The sequence below is a fragment of the Trichogramma pretiosum genome, unplaced genomic scaffold (assembly GCF_000599845.2).
Source record: "Trichogramma pretiosum strain Unisexual culture from Peru unplaced genomic scaffold, Tpre_2.0 scaffold13, whole genome shotgun sequence".
NCBI classification, from domain to species: domain Eukaryota; kingdom Metazoa; phylum Arthropoda; class Insecta; order Hymenoptera; family Trichogrammatidae; genus Trichogramma; species Trichogramma pretiosum.
The window spans coordinates 1,317,497-1,339,656 of NW_019641606.1; the positions used below are offsets into that span (position 1 = coordinate 1,317,497).

The window sequence follows — 22,160 nt, forward strand, 5'->3', positions numbered from 1 at the left end:
CTAAAATACAATTCTAGTCTATGATTTATTTCAGATAACTTGGTATCCTGAGTCGAAAAAAAATATCGAGTACCGCTCGAATGCATTTGGTAAAGAAGTCATTAAGCAAACGAACCTAAAAGTTCGAGCGATTCTCAATTTTTTTTCCATTCAGTTTTGCTCTCTTTCTATCTAATACTTTTCACACCTCATCTATATATTCTTTTTCCTTCGTACATAGATACAGACAAAACCTGTCACTTTATCTGGTAACAATTTTTTTCTTCTTTTTTTTTCGTTCTATTCAGCCGTAATTTTTTTTCTACCTTTTACCATGCGGTACACACTACTTCCGTTATATACATAAGCTCTCTGTGGGTGCTGTACATTTTTTTTACACATACTGGAGAAAGGCACTCCGACTTTGTCTCTTTCCGCGAATATCTTTTTACCATTTTTCAAATCAACTCGCCTTTTTGCGACCAAATATTACTCTAGTTCTTCGACGTCTTCGCTCGAGTTCATTGACGCACTATTTCTTCATTTTTTTTCTTTTTTTTTATTTATTGCCTTTTGTATCAGTGCGAGCACAAAAAAACACGAAGAAGCTAGCTTTTGACAAAATAAATCAATTTTTCTTTTACTGAACTGCCATACAGCTCATGCTTCTCTATTTTTACAAGTATCCTATTATTATTGTAGTAAATGCTTGTTGTAACATGATTTTCGGGAAAAAAATGATTACAACGTCTAGTTTCAATTAGTACTACAGCACGCAATAATTATTCACGAGCTTTCTTGGTTACTACATTATGTATATCGCCATACATATGATAAATAAAAAATTTCTCTCATATAATATATATTCAATTTACCTATATCTATAGATGCTATAATTACGTATAATATCTACTAATTATTCAAGTGTACCAGCTGATGTGTGCAGCTTATTTGTTTTGAAAATCTTAAAGTTAAATAATGCCATGAATATTAAAATATAACTACATTTTTAACAAACTATTGTACAATTATATAAATGAAATATGAGATAAAAACGCATAAAGAATAAATTTAAATAAAAGTAATATCGTCTAACTAGATCATGTTTTTAGTATGAATATGATATTTCAGCATGTGCTTTACCACTAATAATATATGAAAAAATTAAAACTCATTTTTACGCTTTACAACCAAATTATGTATATTTAAACAAAGTACAAAAAAGTATTTTATATTTTTGTGTATTAGCCATCGTATGAAAAGTAAAAGAAAATATACAATGATTTTTAGCTAGAGATAATTTAAGAGTATAACTTTGAAAAATTGTTGAATAATATCCGAGCGTATAATACTTACAGGTCAATTAATACCGTTATAGACATTTTTCGTTTCCTACGGAATTGATCAAATTATCGCTTTGATTTTAAAATATCCCTTTTACATTATTTCTTTCATAGTTTCATTGTTTTTTTTTTTTTTTCAACATTTTGATTTTTATTTTAGAAAAAGTTATCTGAAATGAATAACGTAATGATTCAATCTAACAAATATTCGATTGACATATTGAACTATCACGAGCTGTAGATTTTTATTGTGATGAAAAACGTTCTCAGACTCTAAAGAAATTGTATCAATTTTGCAGAAGCCTCTGATGGGCATAAAAAATGTATTTTAAGAGGCACCATTTTTGAAAAGTGATATCTTAGAGCAGCGTAATAGAGTCATTGTTCTAGCTGCGAAGCACGTAACAAAAAACTTTTTAATTAGTACACTCATTTCGAAGCGAATAAGTTGTCGAGCTCTGAGCAACGGCAAGTCATTCTTCAAAATGCAATTTTTTTTTCAGCTTCATGGCCGTTGGTCACACATTTAAACCGCACGAGAAGTGGGTATTTCGCAAAATTATATGCATAATATATACGTATAATAATAACAGGGGAAAGCCATTCAAGGCACCGAGGCAGCCGTTAAAATAATTGAATGGGCCGTCGGGGCAGGCGCAAAGATTTGTGCTCTAATAATTTTGTCGTCAAGGCGATGAGGAAATTAATCGCGACACGCTGCTATATACATACCGGTAAAATAAAGAGAGAAAAGTCAGTGGTAGGGGGGGAGACTGCTGTGCGACAGTGCGCCGCTAAGTTAGCCAGCTAAAATACTTTTTAGTGCGCAGCTATGAAGCAATTTCGCATCGCCATTTTATAATAATTATTATTTTGACACTTGCTCCGGCTGAAAATGAAACGTGATTCATGTTGAAGATGAAATTCACCGGTGATGATCGAGTTATATATGAAATGTGCTTGAAAATATCTTTTTTTATCATGCAACACACGTATTTATAACGAAACGAAATTCTTGGCTTTATGCGTTGCCGTTTGGAAAAAAATTGGGTTGAAATAATTTGAAACATTTTTCATTTAACGCCCTTCATCCTAATAAGGTAGCTAACCAATTATTCAGCAGATATTAAAGCGAGTAATAATATTCGCGCAACATCGAGCAAATATTCAAAATTACGAAGCTCGCGCGCACGTTTCGGCTAGGGCTTTCTATTTTTTTAAATTACGATGTATTCAGCTGAAGTTTTCTTTTTCTGCGATGTAAAAAAAATAATAAAAGTAAAAAAGTTCCGACTGCGAAAGAAAAAAATCATAGAAAAAAAGACGCGAGAAGATATATCTGGCGCTGCTTGCTGCACATGCGGAGTCCTTGCCGTAGCAGTAAAAGTGAATATATATAAAAAAGAGTAACACACGGCAGACTTACGAGATTCGTATAGGCTCTAGCAGAAAAGCTAAAAAATATATATCCAAAACGTAAACAAGCAGAGAGCTCAATTCGCGTAAAAAAAACGACATATATTTCGTTTTGTTCCTTTTTTTATTATGTAACTACATCTTTTTTTTTCGTCGGCAAATCCCACGCGATTCCACGCATACAAGGGCGAAAAAATTTGAATTTTCAATTTGAATTTCGTCCGCAAACATGGTTATAATGGTTTAACTCGGATCTGTCGGTGCTATTATAAAGAGCCACGCGCAGTAGTAGAATCTTGCCGACCGAAAAAGCGAGAAAATTTCCCAGCAGGCCGGGCGCCAAATCAGATTACGAATTTCTCGCAGAATCCTCGAATACACGTAGCGCCTCATCATATATACTCTAATTACGCAGCACTTTTCGACCTAAATGCGTCGAACGTAGCGCGGCTTAATGAATTGATAGATCGCTCGGGTGAGGCAATAAGTAATGCGCCACCCCTCGAAACGTTTATTCCGCTTAAGCGCACGCGTTTATGCGTCCCCGTGATTCTTTCATAATCTATTAGGCATTCCCAAAATTGACAGTATTTTCGATGAAAATAAAAAAATCACGTACGACGTAAACACATCGATGGTATCCGGCGGATACGTTCGCTTGATGAAAAAATAAAAGAAGAGAGAGGAAAAAAAAACCATTAAATCGAGCTTTGGAGCGTCGATGCTCAGGGGGTTCTATGTGTGCTACGAGCAAGCATCGCACCATTTTTTCGACCCTATGAGTTTTCAGCTATTGTGTTACTACTCTACGTGGGCTATTCTCTCGAAGAGCTGTTCTCGACACACGAGCGGGACGAAAAAGCAGACAGTAGCGGCGGCAGCATCGATATTTAGTATATAGTTCGGACGTGTAGCAGCAGCAGCAGCAAAAGAGAAGAGGCCGAAGGATAAATGGGTATATTCGCCGCGAGAGCCGGGAAAAATGGAAAAAGTTTTCCACAAACACGGAAGAGGGTAGCACGGGCAGCGGCTGCAATGCTTTATATCGAGACGCGCATGAAACTTTCGGAAACGAGCTGCGGGTGGCTGTAGCTCTGACTGCAGCTGCCTGTACGCCAAAGCTATTAGCATTTCGGGTAATTTTTGGGCTCGCGTCGACCGACCGCAGCTCGTTTTTGACTTTGAAAAATGCTCTTCTATGAAAGAGTCGACGCAAGAAAGAGAGGGACGGAAATCGAATACGATCCGCAAAAGTGCGTTGAACAAAAAAACTTGAGCCCAATATATCGGATGAGCCGGTCTCGAGCGAGCGAGCCGGAGATTAAAGCATGTTTAAGCTTCGGCTTTTCATTAATTTAACATGCTAGCATTGAAGAACGCATACCTGTGGTTAGAAATTCACTTTGTGGCATGTATAGATGTGTGTGCAGCCGCACACGAGGATCACCAAGAAAAGTCAACGCGACACAGATGGAATAAAAGATTAGGGCCGCAGTCGATTGGCATCGTGACCATAGCAGATATGAATTGCCGCTGTAAAGCGAATATTTAGCCAAATTCGGGCATCGATTATTCTTTTGATTAGTCGCAGTATATATGTACATGAAATGTATTTAAAATACAAACGTAGCCAGCCCCGACATCTCCGATCGAATAAATATTAGATCTTATAACAGAGAGAGGGGTGGAGTACAACAGGGGCAGCGCGCGCAACTTGTATATCCACGACACGACCAATATCGATGCAAATCGACGGCTGACTTGTTTCCCATTAACCTCTCCCTCTCCTCTCTCTCTCTCTCTCTCTCTCTCGAAGTCGATGCACCGCTGCATTATCAAATCAAAGCGAGCAGTGGAGGTACTGCGGCGGCGGCGCAACGCAACCGACCGACCGACGCTCGAGCTTATTGCCAATACAGGCGCAAGCTGCAACAACCATCGCTGCACTACGTGTACTTGCTATATCATGGAAATTTGCAGCATAATCGAATGTTATTGATGCATGTAGCTCTTGCGAAACGTGTATGTGCGTGTGTGTATATACTCACGCGTATATATTATATAAACATAATATAAACGCGATAGCATGTATGCAAGTATATATGAGACACAATCAAGGAATTCCTACTCGATAATTTGTTTACGCGCCGAGTCCGTCCAAGCACGTTCCATATTCTACATATCTAAACTGCATAATGCATAATGCGGCTCTTCTTGTCGTTAGCTGCTGCCGTGGACTAACCCTGTTTTCGAGCACTTTGCTCTGTCGAGCTCGTGCGCATATATCTATATGTACGCCGAAAGCGTATACGCGAGCGAAACTTTGTTTTGATTCAATCACGCCAACTCCGAGGGAGGCACGGGGAGAAAAGAAAAATAATCAAACGACGGCGTAATCGTTATCGACATTGTCAACCTGATGCGCCTCAGACATTTTCCAGCCATCTCAGTCTTCTATAAAAGTATATGTATAGGAGCAAGCCGAGGTGAGTTAAAGAGTCGCGTAATCAACGAGACGACCAAAACGAGGCGAGAAACTTGCCGCAAACGAAGCGACGCGCGAAAGCTCCTACTGCTGTGTATAATACAGATCTGCGATGCGCGCACACAGCAAGAAAAGCTCAAGTACGTTCACGCGAGCGTGACTTTACATATGCTAATCGCCTATATGAGTGATTCTGACTAACTTTTAAAATAACGCCTAAAAAAATTTTTGATGAAAAATTTAGCGGCACAGTATCCGGAATGAATTTTTCTTGAATATTATCAACAAAGAATCCCAAAAATAACTTTGGGCTTTATTTTCCTCCATAGTCCATTTGGGAAACCCGATTTAAATGTGGGTCAAAATAAAACTTCTTCAAATTTTCGAATGACACCGATCTAGATGCGCTTTTGATATGTTATAGTACATGGTAAAAAAATCCTAAAGCCAAAATTTTACTCCCCATCCCCCCCTCCTACCCCCTCCACCCCTATAAACGTCCATTCTTTATTTATATTCATTCTGAAGCCCTGAAGTACACTCGGCAACAAAATTATCGCAACAAAAAAATTCATCGAAATTTTGTCGATTTTCAAATGCTTCTATCTTGGGCTAGATTTATCGTATCAACACGCTTTTTTTTTTAATTTCTTGGAAATTTTGTCCTCTTTAAATCCATATAAATTAAGATAAGATTTAAGTTAATGTTGAGTTACCAGTAGTATTTGAGCGTGACCCTAAAAATTACTGAAAAAAAATGACTGTTTGAACGTGTACCAGTACCACAGTGATTTTTTTATCGAAATCTTACATACACGATCGCAAAGTGCTCTTTTTAACGAGTAATTTAAAAAAAAAAAGACCTCTCTACGATTTTTTTAACGCCCTGTAGGTCGTTTTGAAGATACCATTTAAAGTACGTAAAATCCCCCGTTTAGCTGAAATCAAGACGATTTTCTGGGCATTTTGCGTACATAAACCGTACCTTCAAATCGACCTACAGGGCGTTAAAAAAATCGTAGAGAGGTCTTTTTTTTTTTAAATTACTTGTTAAAAAGAGCACTTTGCGATGGTGTATGTTAGATTTCGATAAAAAAATCACTGTGGTACTGGTACACGTTCAAACAGTCATTTTTTTTCAGTAATTTTTAGGGTCACGCTCAAATACTACTGGTAACTCAACATTAACTCAAATCTTATCTTAATTTATATGGATTTAAAGAGGACAAAATTTCCAATAAATTAAAAAAAAAAGCGTGTCGATACGATAAATCTAGCCCAAGATAGAAGCATTTGAAAATCGACAAAATTTCGATGAATTTTTTTGTTGCGATAATTTTGTTGCCGAGTGTAATTAAAAAATCTGAAAAAATTCATAATAGTACATATCAACAAAACTAAGCACCTTGAATTTCTTCAGATTTTTCGAGGGCTTCAGGCCTTCAGATAAAATAATTAAAAATTTGGAAAATTTATATACGGCGATACGAGCCAATATCAAACTCGAAAATTTTTTTCTCTGTTTTATGCATTGAAAAACATGACCTTAAATTTCTTTGGATTTTTTCAAGTTTCCTTATGCACTTTTTGAAGCGAAAAAACCCCTTTTTCTTTCATGTGTTTTCATGTGACATTACTTATATCATCCCGCACATAATTATCTACGTAGGCGAATTGCGTAGTCATTATAAATGAATTAAATGTAAAATTTTTTTTTTACGGCCTTGCCCTTGATGATATAGCAAAATTTTTTAAATAAAAAAAGAAAGTGTGTGAAAAAAAATTATTTGTTGAATAATTTATTTATTCATGATAAGAAAAAAATTTTTCATGAAAAAAAATATATTTATAAAAATTTTTCATGAAAAAAAAAAATTGTTTATAAAAATTGTTTATAAATTTCCCATGAAAAAAATTTTTTTTATAAATTAATTAATTTATTCATAGTAGAAAAAAATTTCATGAAAAAAAAATTTTTTTCAAAAATTTTTAAGTGATTAACGCAGGATTATCGAATGTTCAATCCAGCGTACAATTCTTATTAAATAAGGGACAGAGTTCTGGTTGGGCTCATTTTGTTCGTCTTTTCCAGCCCTTTTTAAACATGTATACAGATATAAAAAAAAACAATAGTCCATTGTAAAAAATGAAAATGTATAAAAAAAGCTAAAAGTTCAAATAATCCAGTACGCGCGGAAAACATTCTGGGAAATTTCCAATTTAGGAGGATCAAGTTCAGGTCACAAATTTTTCTAAAGTATGTGAATAAAGGAAGGTAACATGATAATTTCAGATCATTTGGTTAATAGTCCATTTTTTAAGAAGCTATCGAAAATTTATTTTATTCGCAGTACGTTTTTTGACTCAAGAGTAAAATCGATTTTCAAACGTGCGATACAAAAAGGACGGGCCACCAAAACGCTCAAAAATAAAAGTGTAGATCTCTCAAGTCTTCTTAAAGACCCTGATAAAATTTCAGAACTGTGCATGGTAAATTACCTGACTTACACATCAGTACGTGCAATTTTAAAAGTTAGTCAGAAACACTCATATACGTTCTCGCGCACCTTGAGAGGGTAAAATCAACCGAGCTTGTCAACAACAACCACAACAAAAAGTTTACCAATTTTTTTCTTTCCATTATGCCAATGAAACTTTTACGATTTCGACGCGTTCCGCGCGATTCATTCTTACGCGTGTAACGCAACGTGGATTTTCAGAAATTAATCAACTTCGAAAATGATTTGCGTCAGCGAGTGATATTTGTTTTAGTTCGCAACTCCGTTGCTACGAGTTAGAACAAATATCGTTTTGATCGTGCTAATGGCCGACGTTTGATTACGATTTCCTAACATAGCCGACGAGTCGCTGATTAATAAAAAGAAAATGAGGAAAAAAACTTTTCTTTCGCGAGAGCTACGCATTCGATACATATATACATGCAGACGCGTATGGCTTATTATACAAGAGCAGTACAGAAAGGCCAAGTGGGAAAAATTAATTAAAAAACTTCCCTCGTTAAAAAGTCGACGAAACATATTGTATAGTTTTATATTATACGCGAATGCTCACACACACACACACGCACATCCGCACATTCCATTCGACCTGTACGTGAAAAGCGACGGCGTAAAAGCTCAGCAAACGAAGACATAGTTTCCCCTACTTACCTGTCGTACTCAACCAATAAAATTTTAACCTCGAGTTTAATTCTTGAAATAGTTCGACATGTAATGTCGAAAAGCAAAAGCACGTGGGGGCCATTTTTAAGATTAAACATTCCAAATTACAGCTATTAATTCATCTAGCTTGTAGATTACAAAACCCAACATCGCTATTAATGAGCTTCTTTGATTATAGCGTTACAAACGTAATCGTGTACTTAAAATTCAGCTTATGCTACATTAAGAAATCAGGAACTTGCAAGATGTTTGATTTTGGATCAGTTTTCGCGCAAGCCAAGTAATGTCACTTTAATCTGAAAAAATAAATAAAAAATGACTGTGCGGATCAATCGTAGCTGAGCGAATTAAAAAAGTCATGTTGGCGAGCGGGGTTTTGCAAGATTTATTCTAGCGCAGACGTGCACTCGTTATTTTCGATATATATACGATGGTTCGAAATTGCATTTTGTTTTTTTATCGATACAATATATATAGAATCGTGGATGAATATTCATGGGGCATAGGTTGAAATATAACCCCGAGATAGGAAGGCGCTATTTCTGCAGCTCGTTTTTAAGAGTCTCGTCAAAATCGGTAATTTTATTCCATTTGCATGATGAATCTCTGAGTCAAGTTCACTCGTTCACTTAGACATGCGTCGCGTCTCGAGAAAATTGCAGTGAGCCAGCCAATCGTAAAAAGCCTGGAAAGTGACCCATTATATATTTAAGCTAAAAGAAACCAGCAGAAATTATCAGCGGCCTGATTCGGTCGGTTACATTACAAGTAAACATGGCATCGTTGCATGTATTCTGCGCCTCCATAAATTTTGCGGTTGGGTGTACTCCTCGTGACTATTAATATTCTTTAAAAAGCACGTCACGAGCAAGTGCCAAGTTCGTCGGGGACTGCGATATTTCAAATTTTTTACAACAGCCATATGTTAGCCTATTTTGCCCGAGATGATAAAAAATGTAAATACTTGAATGATTCGAATTTCGCCCATGAAGCTTTTGAGTCGGCAACAAAGTATTTATGTCGATAATTTAATTCACACAAGAATACAGGTAGTTATTCACTCTAATTTCATAAAGTTGCAGTAAAAAAAAAATGACACGCGCATATAATAAACATAGGAGGAAAGCGAGTGAGCAGGTCTCCGTCACGAGTGGAAAAAAACGAGCCGAAGAAAAGTCGAGGGCGTAATTCATGCATTATTCTCGGCGCAGCTCTCTCTCGCTCGCTTGCCTCTTCTTCTTCTTCTTCTTCTTTTGCCGTTTTTTTTTTGCTCCATCCGTAAACACCGTATATAGCGTACATTAGGGGTCGGTATTTTTAAGTGTGCCGCATCTTGCAAGTTTGATGAGGCACGTGCCTGCCCTCTAGCCGCGCACACGATGCTCTTTTCTTCTCGGCTGTATACATATACATAGGTATCCCTGCACGTAGAATGGATTTGCAGTTCCGTTGCAGCAGCTCGCAACTTTTCCCCGATCCTCTCGCAACGATGTAAAATCGATCTCGCGGCGAATAACAAAGCCAGAGCCCAGAGAGCGGAAAAATCAGAATCTCGCTTGGCGTAATCCAAGTCCGAATTATAACCTCTCTAGGCTGGGTATACTTTTTTATTCCCTTAGCCGGGCGACAAGAGCGCGGCGCATATAAATAGGCGCGTGGCGCGCAGACCGACACATTTATCGTGGCCGCGTTGCTGCTCTCTCTCTCCCTTTCTCGCAGTGCGAAGAAAGAGCAAACAAACGTTCGGCACGTGACACGACAAGATTAAGAGAAAACCGCGAAAATTAATGACACACCGAGGCTGGCGTAGCTGTGCGTACAAGGCGGAATACTGCTCTAGGCGCACTAGGTAAGATTAATGAGATAACTCGAGCTATCTGCTTGTAGCGGCTCAATGTGGGTGTGTGTGTGTGAAAAGAAAATAGCGAGAGGGTATGCCGCTGCAGCGGTGGTGTCCCAGAGCCAAGCGAGCACGACAAAGCGCCGCGGCGCGCATGGCGTGTACATATAGTAGCGGCTTGTGTACATAATGAGAGTGCAGCAGCAACGACGGCTGAAAGAGCCGAGGTGCGAGATAGGCGTTTTGTCGACTTGAAAAGTCAAGCGCGAGAAAAGCTTCGTGCTTTTTTTTTCACTCGGAATTCAAGCGCAGCCGCACGCGCGTTTGGCTTGCACGGTGAGACGCGAAAAAAAAAAGGAAGAGGAGAGGAGGCGAAATGACGCGAGGAATATAAATAAAAATGTTGTATTCACTCGATAAAATCAATTTCGCGCCCTCGCAGCTGGCATATGTGCTTTCGAAGCGAAACGATACTTGGCCTGCATATACGTGCCGTACGCGTAAAATGCGCCAGGGACCCATATACTACGCGCCCATACACGTATCGCTTCGACGGATCCTTGAAAAGTTTGACTGAATTCTCTGCTGTACGGCCTGAGTCATATGTCGTACGTATACGTATTGGCCATTGTAAATATCGTACGCAGCGCACTATTGAAAAGCCGCGCGCGAGCTCGGCCGTATAGCGTGCTTATTGAATGTGCTATATGCAGCAGTCCGTATTGCAGTCCGAAGCCCGACCTACTTTTTTCGCATTATTTCGCCCGCGCTCTTACGGTCTGTGCCATCGAAAAATGCATTATTCGCTCGTTAAAAACGTCGGCCCCGCTGGACGGAAAAGCGAGTGTTTACACAACGTACGGCACAATATAAATAAGATTATTTAATTCATTAACGCCGAGCTTTACGCTCAATTCACCATCTGTAATGGCCAATCCGCGCGCATTCGTATATCATAATGCTAAGTGCCTTTTTCTCGCGATCGATACCAGCTAATGAAAGCCCGAGAATCGTATAACGAATTACGTGGCGACGAGCAACGGCGTCGCGACACGCAAACACCTAAAAGATTTAGCCACTCTCGCAGCCGCTTCGTGTCGTCCTTATAAATTTCCAGCGCAAACGACGCACGAGGCGCGCGGCGTCGCTCGTCCACACAAAACCGCGCGCGCGCCCTGCAAAATATAAAATGAAAAGGCATACGCAATTTCCACACACGCTTTAAGCTCGTATATATAACCGAGAAGAAAAGCACCGGAATTCCAGTACGACGACGAGGACGGCGCGCGTCAGTTGGCCTGGCGCTGAAGCGAATTTTAAACAGGCCGCGCACAACACACGCACGCGGTGCTTAATATATACGACAGCGTTCGGCCATTATATATATTAATATATGTGAGTATGAAGCAAGTTTCGAGCTGCACGTATGCGTGTACACATATGCCTCGCCTAGGAAAACTAATAGGCAGAATTTTCATCCCTCGCCTAGCTTATATTATAGAAATGCCGAGTAAACTTTTGTTGTCGATAAAACGTATACGAGCTCTCTTTGCAGTAGCGACTCAACCGCGTACAAACGTGTGTAGTTTGATCAAATTGACCCTACTCGACGAATATTGTTTGTACGTTCCTACCTCAGCTCCCCTATTGACAATGGAGGAAAATAGAAATTTTCGCTTCGAATCTCCGTCTGTGTAATTCACTCGGATGCCCGACTCCGAAGCTGCATTGCTGCTTTTACTTTCCCCAGTGCAGCCAATTAACAATAGCGAGTCTCTCACGCTTTTGTACACGCGACACTCGCAACAGTTTTATTCTTTTGGAATTCTTATTAAATACCATTTGAAAATTTCACACCATCCCAGCCGACGAATTTTGACGCTCTCGTACGTGTTTCATCGGAGCTAAATATTCCGAGCCTACACTGTTGCGAGTAGTAAGAATCGAGATTCAGTCAGACGCATTGTGCCGAAGGCAACCAGTCGTGAAATCGTATCCAGCTGGAAATAGAACGAGCTCCGACCGTATATAAAAAACTCAAGTGAGTGATCGTTCAATCATTAGCTCGAGCTCCGTCTTACTATATCAACTCTTTTCCGTCGAAGCGAGAATTATACGACTGAAAAAGTTGAGAAGATTTTTATTGGTAGCGCGTATTCCGGAGCTGAGCGCCAGTATTCCTACTCGATATTCTTCTCTATCTTGATTTTTTGCCGCCGCTTCGTTTTGTCCGCTAATGAACTGAATTATTGCAGTTCATATTTGAAACGTGACTCGATCGCGATATTTCGGCTCCATCCAGCTCTCGCGCGCTGCGAAGAAAAAAATCTCTCTTTGAAGAGGCCTCAATCCTTCTACATTTCGCACTCGATGCTATGTGCCTACACGTATGTATAATGGAGCTTGCCGAGTTCGCGGAACAAAAAGCAGCTGTGTGGTATTATAGCTTTGATTCACATACCAGCTCGTGGAGTGAGTGAGAGTGAGAAAGAGAGTGAACATTTTTTTAACTCACTAGCAGTAGCTATATATAGATCTGTGCGAGCAGCCAGTGGAAGCTCGGATGCGTGAATGCAGTGTACTTTTGGCTAAACGCCAGATGAGAAACTTTTGAGGAATGTATAAAGAGAGAAAAGAAGAGAGAGAGTGAGACCGCATAACTTTTTAATGGCCGCGTTTAATTAATGCTTCTATTCCTTTCTCGGCTACACGACTAAATGCGGCATACATGCGTGGCAGTCATCTTCCCGCGAGATTTCTTTTTCTATAATCTCTCTCTCTCTTTTCTTTGCTTCTACAACATGTGTGTGTGTGTGTGTGTGTGGTTCGGTTTTTTTTCTCAAACGCAACACAGATTAGCGTAAGTCAATGTATCGCAAAGCTCTTTTTTTAAAGTTGCGCTAATGCATCGAGAGCGTACGTTTATTTTTATTATTATTTTCTTTTTATCCAATCTTAAACCCCCTGACTTAGTTTTTTCCTGCGCTCGAGGTTGGACGAGCTCGCGCACTTATTTCGACTCCAATTTCCAAGAGAATAAATTAGAAATTAGTGGATGAGGCCGATGATCTCTGCTACTTTTCCACTCTCGTGCTTTTCCATCTATCGTGCATATCTATATATAGATATAAACACAAGCCGCATGGACCCAAACTTGTGCAGTCTATAGAAGGGTATAAAGATACGGCTGCTGCTGCTGCAAGCTTCTGACTGCCTTCCAAGCTCGCTTAAACTTTCATGGCAATTAAATTTTCATGGTCGACGCGCGAGTTATATTCCTTATTCACCGACTCGGTAGTGAACACCTAGCCTCGATTCTCTCTCTCTCTCTCTAACCGTCTTCGCGTATAGAATACCGCTGCATGAGTAGTTGCGTGTGTGTGTGCGCGCGTACGTGTGCGCTCGTACACGTCCCAGCTCTATACGCAAAGGAAAAACTTAAATTTTGCAAACGTCGATCGAGAAACTCCGAGGCGCTTAAAGCGATTAAGACTTTCACCTCTCATCCTTCCCCCCCGTCTATATCTACCTCTTGCTGAGTTAGCGAGTGACTAACGAATCGAGCTTTCGCAGAATGTGTGCGCATTTAAAGGCGTCCTTTGAGGACAAAAGAAAAGGGGGGGATAGTGAACTAGCGAGCGTGTCCGTGACATCATATTTCAGATGAATTTTGGTAATTATAAATTGCAATCGGCCCTTTGAAAGTCTGTCGTGTTTCACGTTCTGGCTATCTGTGTCACCTGCCACATTGATGAAGTTGCCCTCTCTTTATATAATAGAGACTCGCGTCATACAATATACATATGAGGGCGATGTAAAATTACAACGAACAAAATTACACGACGCAGTGAATGAGAAAATCTCTTGGCAGCGAGCGGCTGAGCTACACACAGGAACAGCAGCAGCAGCGGCGACGGCTCTCGCAGGTCACTGCGTTGATATTCGCTTTGAAAGAAAAGTTGCTGCCGCTGTCAGCTGCTGTTATTATTGCTTCTCGGACGTCCATCCCCGTGAAAAGTCGAGGCTAATCAGAATGCAAAAATAAATTACTAGTACGCGCTATACCGGTGAACCGGGACTCAATCTCTCGAGTTGGTGGATTTTATAATTTGATACATGCCCGCGACTATATACGCGTACCCAAGATAATAACACTTTGGCACTTGTATGGTTGTGTATGTGTGTGTGTGTGAGGGTAGTGTGCGAGGGACACGTATTATACACGTATAGAGGAGCAAGGAAGTAAAAAGCTCGGACGGATGTACATGCGTGGGTCGGTCGCTCGCTCGTTGGGTCGAACAAAGGACCCGCTGCACACCCAGCTACACCCTGCAAAGAGCTAATATTTGACATTGTCGCAAATATTGCTGCGGGTGAACTCCAGCGTAGGATTAGTCGCGTATATAATATAATACGCAACTATAGAGCACGCCAGAGAGAGAGAGAGAGGAAAGCTCGAGCGATATCCTAAACCAAAAGCTCGAGTACATGTGCACACTATACAGCAGCGAGGACTGACCCTGGGAATTCCCCAAACTGACCCGGTGCAGCTGCACGTCGATACAAAGGCGTGGGGTGTGTACGTGTGGCATAGTTGCGCCGCAACGAAAATCGTCCTTATTTATCGGTGCGTAAGTTAATGGTCTAATGGTTACCAAACTCGTGAGACGTTGTTAACGGATTTACGCTCTCTCTTGCTCCCTGTATATGTGTGTGTGTGTGTGTATAATTCTCGGGGCTAAGAGTGGCTTTCCTATATATACCTGTATATGGATAAGAGGCTACGAACGACGTGTACCGAAACTTGCTCCCCAACAAGCTTGAAAGTTTTAATCGAATGCGCCTATATACGTCTCAGCCGCACACTCGCTCGCACGGGGAAGTCGAATAATTTTATCTGCTAACTTTTCGCCATTATATTTTTTGGCCGATTGATTCGATGTATGGATGTACGGACGTGTTGGAGGTGATTTCTTTTTGGTTTTTTTTTTTTTTTTTTTGTAATATACGAACGCGAGCGGAATTGACAGACGTTGACAGTTATTTACTGGACAAATGCCAGAGCCGATATTTTTCCCACTGTCAATAACTCGACTGTATGCGCGCAGCCGTATATATACATTGAATTTTAATCCAGTTTTATGATTATTATTTTCGAATTCATAAAGCTGTAAATATGAGCGAGATGAGAGCTGTATATATGCACCGACGCTCGGAACGAATCGAAAGGGGGGAAATTTCAGCATCTCTGGGCTTTAATATTCATCAAAGAACGAATTGATTTAATACGCGAGAGAGCACGAATGCGCAGCTATGCACACACGCACACACACACATGCCCACATGGCAAGTATGCCAAGTATACTACGTACGCGTAGAGAGATTGTTCGCTGAAATATAGTTTGTTCTCTCGCGCGCGCAATACTTGTCGTTGATGTCAGTTCGCGCTAGGTACACCGCCGCTCGTACATGTCTGTCAAGTATCTATCAACCATACATTCCGAGAGTCGCGGATTCGTACGAGGAAAATTCCTCTCTAGGATTATATACGAGACGAGCGACGAAAAGTTTTTCATTTCGCTGCGGCGAAACTTTTTATTATTGCCAAAAATGTCTCCATTAGCTGCTTTACGATACGCATAAAACGCCCGTAATGAAAATATGAATTTGCTTTGTTAAGTCGGGGCTCGGGGAACATTTTAATATGCATCAAGGCGTGCTGCGCCGCGTACGTTTATAAGCGAGCGCGCGCGCACTATCGTATAGCGCGTGGAATATCGAAGAAATTTGAAAAAAAAAAAAAAAGAAATTGATCTCGCCGAGCTGCGTCGCGCCCTCGGGTGATGGCTTTCGAGGCGCTAGCGAAAATGTCGTCAACAAAAGGATACAGCAGCTGCTACTCCCCCTGCTGCTACGCGTATACCCATTACGTACGCAAAACTTGGGTGAGCTTTGAACGTAATTAGAGCCGACGATGGATCGGATGTAGTTGAAAAGTTGAGCGAACAATTTGGTTGAATTTAGAATAATTGACGCAAACCATGACCCAATTTCTTAGTAATCAGTATGGATTCTATGTGAACTCGAATGATGCGCCGTCTCCTTGTTGTGAAAATATGGAAATTTTCGTTGAATAAAAGTTCGAATCCGCGAGAGCGAGATAAACCTCGAAAGTCGTAAAAAATGCTTAAAGATGCTATATCATGAAAGTGCGAGTGAGCGATATACTAATTTTAATACAAGTTGAAAATTCACAAACAATCATTTGACTTTTTTGCAAGCTAAATTGAGCTCGTAGCTGCAAAAAAAAGACTACTCATGCTTTGAGCAATTCATAATCTTCAACAACGAGCTTAGTATTTCACAAGCACTCCTCCCAAACTACAATTTAATTACTAAAGTATGTATTTTTTCATCGTATAAAAGGAAATATAATTTCTCCGCAATTCGTCGACGCGTAATTGTTTTCACGCCGGCTATGTTAGCTGCGAATTGCAAATGTACCAGATGTGGCGTTATGCGCGCGCCGCGGTACAAGTATATACACACTCATCAAAGAGTATGGAGGTTGCTGTACAAGCAATTCACGACACTGCCTTTACATTATACTCTGGCCACTCGTTCAAGACTAATGTCCAATTTAAAATCACACGCACACAAACGAGCGTTAAATTTCTCATCGTTTTGGCACTCTGTAGAGAGAGAGGCGGACGCGTGCCCATATGGGTGCAGTTCATACACCGAGAGCACAATCGCATTTGAATTGTTAATGACCGAAGCAACGCGGGGATGGGGGATGGGGGAAAATAATGATCGGTCGAAAATAAATCGTCCGCGCGCGATATTATATACGTTCCTTTGTAGTATTGCCATTGCTGTATAAAATAATGTGCATAGCGAGGATTGACCCAGTGACCCCGAGTGCCGAAGCCGGCAGCTATATTATTATTATATGCCTCGGTCGTGGCGCACGATCGAGAGCAGCTGTACGTCTTGCACACCTCCGCGGCTTTTTCTTCCTTTTTCCACGATGTCATTATTACGGGTAGCCTCGAACACTCGTAAATCGTGCCACGCGATCCTCGCCCGAAAAGCCATATTCAGCGCAAAATTATGCTAATATAGAGTACGTTTTTATCGCAAAACTTATATCGCGCGCCCGAAACCATATATCACCTCGCTGCCCTGTCAGGCTTTATGAAATTGAAACTCGATATATAAATATGTATATAATGTAGTGGCGCAGAAGAAACGATTATCGCACTTTGGAAATGTTATATTTTAAACCATGGCCGATAAGAGTGGCTGCGCCGCACGACGTGTTATACAGCAGCGAGTTTCCAGGGGGAGAAAAAAGTCAGCCGCAGCTATTATATGTATACGCGTAAACGTCGTTTGCGCAGATAAGAACCAACCTATAGCTATATAGAGCTATGTAGCTAGAGCGCCAGCAGCTTTTGTTCCTTACTCCTTTTCTCTCGTTTCGTTTATTGTACGATGGTATAAGCTCGATCGCGACAACGACAAAAGACTCGCCCCGGCCTCGTCGTCATCAGTCGGCTCCAGCACCGACGCAGAAGAAGAAGAAGAACCTTATTACCTCGCGGTATTATTATACCAGCGGCGGTGGCAAACCCTACTCTCTTTTTGCGCGGATAACTATATGCGGTTATATGATGCACTTATATACATATAATACCGGGAGAAAAAAACATTTTCTCTCTCTCTCTCTCTCTCTCTTTCGCCCGCGCACTTTGTTAATGATACAAACGAGAAACACGAAACATTTGCTACAATTTTTCGACGTTATTAAATACGTTGCATAGTCGAGAGCTTAAACCACCAGTTCGTAATTGAGCTGTAATAACTTGGAAACTTGTTGCGGTTTAATTCAACTATGATTCAGTTTGTCCCATCTGTTATTTTCCATCTGCTGAGTTTAAAACGCGTCCTGATATTGTAATACTAGTTCAAATAATACCAATATAAAATCGAAGCTGCCATAAAAAAATTCAATCAATTAAACGAGTTCCTGACATCAGGTTGAAAATTTAAGTTGAGAAAAACTTTTTTTGAAACCCCTCGAATCTATAATGTTTCAAAAACCATTTCGCGTTTCTACTTGCTAATGTTCTATATGAATTTTAAATCATTTCAAATTATTAACCACAGCAATCAAGAGTAATTGAAAAAAAAGTCTCACGCGCGTAACGACACGCTGCGACGGATTCGATGCTCGTCAATCGCTTAGCTGCTATCACGAACACGAGGCCTCACATATAGAACGTGGCATTATCGATTCATGCGTCGCCTGCCTATATATAATCTACGAGGCAAGGCATGTTAACGCCCTGACATATATCTATACTAGTACCAGAAATTCAGTTAATAAAAAAACCTACTTTTGGCTGCATTATTGGGTGGTAAATCATGGACGTCTTGCAGCAATTTTTAACGGCCTTAGCTTCGTAAATTAAACGATAATATTATGATCGTCGAGTCTCATTTCCGATACTTAGGATCTCTTTATCATTTTGCGCGTTGCCTCGTTGCATGTGGTCTTGATTTTTTTATCAACTCTCTGGGCTGCTGCTGCTGCTGCTAGTACCGCCGCTGCACAACACACGAGTCCGCCAATCCTCTCGAGAACAAACCGGTCTATATATATAATATACAGCCCAGAAGAGCATTAATGCGTGTGTTAGAGCAGCCCAGCTCCGATCCCCAGCTGCTTCTCGTATAAGAAATGCACGAGCTAACTCTAAGTAATTTACGACGCGGAAACTTTTTGATTTTTTTCTTTTTTCTACACGTACGCTCCAGCAGAAATGGTAGTTATCGGCAATCTCGATCGGTTATAGCTAATTTTCTTCGAGTCGTTCGGGCAATAAAATTCAAGATTTCAGAGTAGCGTTGTAATCGTCGCGTATAAAATGATGGCTCCTTTTCTCTCGATCCGCTGTTATAATGAGCGATCGATTCGCGCACTATCAGTGATGAGCTACGTATTACGAGAAGTTTTTTTCCATTTCGCTCGAGTGCACACACACAGGGCACAATTAGGAGCTACTGATTTTAATCCTCGTGCTCTTTGATGTCTTTGTACGCGGCTCTGGATATATATCGACGTTTGTGTGCCTTGTGTGTCGCGCGATGCGTAATCACACGATATTACTGAAGCCTAGTATTTAACCTATGTTGTACATAATACTATACCCTAATGCTGTTATGTTTTACAAAAGCTCTGTACTACTAAGCTCTCAAGAAGGATGATAGACATGATACAATGGTAACAATTGTTGTTGCTATTATTATTATCGACATGGTGATTTTGTAGCCAAGAAATCCTCTGTCTGTGATGCAAAGTCACTAATATCGTTGACTTTCCCGAGCCCAACATTAGCTACACGTGTGCCGAGCATCGAACAATTGCACAAAAAGCGAGAGAGAGGCTGAGCTTGCAGCAGCTTCCGCGGCAACCAATCCGAACTTTCTTAATAAATCCACGAGCTTTTCTCTCTCGCTGCCGTTATACTCTAGTCGCACTTATGCGCTCAACTCTCTCTCTCTCTCTCTCTCTTCCTCTCATCGCGTGTATGCAATTTCAAAATCAATTTTCTTTTTAGCGCTGCCTGAAAGACTTGGTGCCTTTTCTCTATAGTTCGCGCGCGCGCGTATACACAAGGGCCTCGTTCGCGTCGCTGTGCGGCTGCGGCGAACTTTTGATTGCGTATGCATTTATAACTGATTGATGCGCGCGCGCTCGACCCGCGTGCGAAATCCAGCTCCGAGCTGAAAAGCATGGAAATGTTAATTATACGGGTATTTTCTTTCATTCGTCATATAATATAAGGTAGAAATTCTGATCCGTCGAAATGCAACTTTCGAAATTGCTTGCAAGCGCATAATAAGCAGCAGCAACCAAACGACGAAAGTTACCAACGAAAGGATATGCTTTCCGATAGGTATTATATTGCTCCGGCAGCGACTGTGGGGGAAAAAAAAGAAAAATTGCTCCGATTGATTCGATGAAGATGACTTTCATTTGCATTTCAGATCGTCCGTGAAGCCAGATGAAATTATTCCAAAATTCTAGCTGTAAAATCCTTCGAGTGTTCGACTTTAACGAAAGAATCTGGATGGTCGTAATTTATAAATATTTGCCATAAAATTATGATCGATAGTATAAACAGATACTTTCGACGAGCATTAAGCTGGCGTATTGAACTGTTTTCCTCCCTTCTTTTCGACCAACAAATGGTACAAACGAATTTCCATCGCTTCCTTCAATGATTAATATCCGATGATCCATTAACGTAATTAATTTTCGAAACACAGCGCGATAACATCACGATAACATCACGTACATATGTGCAATTATCGTTCATCTTTATCTCTATATTTACAAATGTATGTGCATATCGACACGAATCACTTAAAATTAGCATAATACGATTTAATGCAGTTCAACAATGATCCTCGCTCGTTTTCAAGCGAACGAATATAAAAACTTAGCATTGTCTAGTACTGCATGCAAATCATGTAAATATTACTACTTATAAGCTTCAATTTGCCTGGCGCGAGTGAATCAACGATTCATTGCCATTCTTTTTAAACCTCGTTACGAGCGTATATGCGTGCGCCTCTGCGAACGTTGAATAATAATTATCCGCCTGGTTTAGCCATTTACCTATATACGCACTCGAGAATTTATATATTACTGAGCGTGACACCGTACGGCGAATGCTGTATTTGCCTCCGAATAACAAACATCATGGGATTTAAACTTTGAATAGTTACTATCTCGTGATACATAGTATACGCACTGATATAATCGTAGCTTTAAATTTTGCGTGTTTGAAAAATAATCAAGTTATTTTGTATACTTTGTGTGTATTTGTAAAGAACGTCGATTCTCATCCCTTTATATATGGTTATGATATTTATATAAGAAGTACTTGTATATCGTATATATGCTCAGTTATTTATCTTGTGGATCGCTGTAACGTTATGATTACCATAATATATAAAAATAATTCTGTAAATGCATGCCTGTACATATTATTATACATTACTATTTATATAAATTGTAAAAAATATGAGCTGAAAACATTTTTTCTCGTTTCTTTTAGCATTATTATCGCAATAAACTTTATCTTTATCTATCTATCTCTCTCTCTCTATTCGCATTATGTATGTAAATACAGAAGAAACAAGCAGTTTTTTGCTGGTGGCTGTTGTTGGGCCCCGTAATACGCAAAAAATAATTAACCATATAGGAAAAGTGTAATTTCTCTTGTACGTACATTATACGTTGTACCAACGTATATTTATTGCAATATTAATCCCTGCCCTCCCGATGTAAAAGCCAACGTACATCCCCTTGAATATGTATGATTTCTCTCCAGTTTCGAGATCTGTTTATGCGAGTGTACATGTGCCCTCTTTTTACCGCTGTAAATATATATATGTATGCTAAATTAAAAGTACTTAATATTTATTTCACTGTAAGTATATGCACACGAACCGTAAAGTCTCTTTTGCCTCCCGACGCTTTAATCTCTCTTTCTCTTTCCCTCCTCTTTCTCTGTACGCTTGCAACGAAGTAAGTAATTAGCTTAGCCTACACACACACACATACACACGTACACACATGTATATATACCTTTGCCATTATTTAGAATTTAGCATGTGCACGTTACACGTATGTTGCCTAATACACCGTGTGTAAATTTGTATAGCTGCAAAATTGTTGTTCTGCGCTTTATTTCTCTCTATCTCGTTCTGCTTCTCTCATAATTTTTTTCTCTCTCTCTTTCCTCACTTAGCCTCGTAGTTTCTATCTTAACTTCTACTTTAACTGGAAACAACTCCGTTACTCGCGCGCCGAGTAACAGATACAGTTTGAAAACTGC

The 22,160-nt window shown here is 40.1% G+C and overlaps 1 protein-coding gene across 3 annotated transcripts in view; it reads left to right on the forward strand.

Annotated features, from left to right (window-relative positions):
* Positions 1–22,160, forward strand: part of LOC106652058 (neuronal acetylcholine receptor subunit alpha-7) — a 166,216-nt gene that overhangs the window by 139,164 nt on the left and 4,892 nt on the right. The gene's annotated exons all lie outside the window — the stretch shown is intronic.